Raw genomic sequence first — 2,345 nt, forward strand, 5'->3', positions numbered from 1 at the left:
ATTATTCTTTTTGTTTTAAAGAAACTTGAAAGTTGAGAGACCCGCGTTGTAATTTACCCAAACTTATTATAATTATACCAATCACCCAGCCCACCCTTCCCGTAACCCCTCGTTTTTCTGTTCCCCGGTGCCGGCAACGACAACGAGGATTCCGGCAGCCCCTAGTCACTTTATAACGCATAACTAATTCAATTAACGTGTCATGACGGCCATAAATTTCGTTAACAAACTTTAATCGTCAATGTTAATAGGTTAATTACTTTTTAATCAACGAATCAATCCCGTAACATTCGTCGGAAATCCGGGTAAATCAAATTAATGCATTGGACGCATAAACGCTCCACTAACTAGTATAAAAGGAACCTAAGCTCCAACTACAACTTGCTCACACCACTCTTTCCTCTCTAAATCACTCTATATTGGCCGTAATCTTTCACCAAAACTCCGGCTCCGGCGAGGTCTCGTTTTTCCGGCAAAACAACACGTTATCGGGTAATTAATTTATGCTTTTCATTAGTTCATATACGATAATCAAAACCCCTAACCTAATTTCTTCAAACATTGATCGGATTACATGAACTGAATCTAGGGTTTGTGGAAGGGGAAGATGATAACTGAAACTATTATATATATAAACTTGCTTTTGTTCCAATTGAAAATCACAAGTTGGCCCAGTTGGTTAGGTTACACGTGCGTGGGCGTGAGGACCCGAGTTCAAACCCGGGTCAGGCCGTTTTCATGCTTTTATTTTATTTTATTGTTTTTAAACCATTTTCTAATTATAATTTTAATTAGTAAAAATCATTAAAAATCATAATAAATCAAATAAAATCTTTTTAAAATGAATTAATAATAAATTAACTTTGTCATTTTCTATCAAAAACCACCCGTTTCATATTCGTTATGCTTAGACCCGTTAATATAATATCATATTATTATTATTATTGCATTTTATTAATATTAATAAAACACTAACATAATCGTTTAAAGATCAAATCTCGTCAAAATTTGTACTTCATTAATATAACTAAATCCCCTATTAAATGATAAATTATTAGTGAAAATAATATTTTTTTTAACCGTCAATATTAGTTTCGTTTGACTTTAAATCTTAGTCCGTTAGCTTTAAAAATCGTTAGTTTGTAACTCGTTAACTTTACTTAAATGTCATAGTTTTAACCGTTCAAGATAAAAATCGTAGCTCTCATATTAGTGTTAAAATTGTAACTTAAATAGTAAACATCACTAAAACTTCGTTAAACTCAAATATAATATTGTAATTTTCCATAAAAAGTTAATAAAAATATATTAAAATCCCTTTAGCTAAAATCATTGTTTTCATCAATTTCGTTAGTTAGTCTTTAATATTTGTATTTATTTATAGTTCGAGAAGTTCAAACGTTTCGGATTCTTTAAACGCATTTTCGATCGTTTCGGTTTCGTTATTGTGCTATCGGCTTTTATTACAAGTTTAGCTTCGCATTCGAGGTGAGTTTCTCACAACCCTTTTTTAAACGTTTTCATATTTTGGGGTGGCATATGTATCCGTATTAAAATTCAAGTGTTATTACTCCTATTACAAAACTACAGTTCGTATATTGACTTGTGTGTTACTTGTATTACTTGCACGAATATTACTTGCACGATTGGGAAGCCTCGTTAAGTATGATCATACGCCCCTCTTTGCACTCCAGTCCATTTGTATCGAGTGGAAAAGGGCCTCTTTATCAAAGTACGTTTGTTGTTACCAATTGGAAAGGACATTACTTGCGCGATTACCCAAGTACGTTGGTTGTTACCAACTGGAAAGGACTTACTTGCTCGTTTATAACTTGTCCATGAATTGTATGATTTTTATGTATATATATAAAAACTGTGGGAACTCACCAGCTATGTTCATAGCTGACTTTATTTTATACATATGTTACAAGTGTAAAGATACGATGATGAAAGTTAGAAGACACATAGCATGTCTATAGAATATTCAAAGAACAATTTATTATTGGTTTATTTATTTGTTACAAATTGTATTATTTGATAAACTTGTGTTACATGAAGATTTAAATGAAATAATGTTATTATAGTCACCTAATAGTGTCACGTGTGTTTGAGCAATCTGTACGTCACACTCAGGCGATTCCGCTTTAGCCGGGCTGTTATAGTTAGTTTGTACTTGCTCCATTTCTTATATGATTTTAGTTAATTATTTTAGTGTCTTTAGTGTAGAATTGTTTGTAGTAGAAAATAATGGTTGTTTAGTGTATTTACTTGATCTTACGTTGTGTTCCGAGACTTTTTTTAAGGAAATAAACATAAGGAAACTATAAAAAAATTTTGTGTTCCTA

Source organism: Bidens hawaiensis, unplaced genomic scaffold (genome assembly GCF_021521415.1).
Source record: "Bidens hawaiensis isolate Kalapana, Puna unplaced genomic scaffold, B.hawaiensis_p1.1 tig00052996_1, whole genome shotgun sequence".
NCBI lineage: Eukaryota > Viridiplantae > Streptophyta > Magnoliopsida > Asterales > Asteraceae > Bidens > Bidens hawaiensis.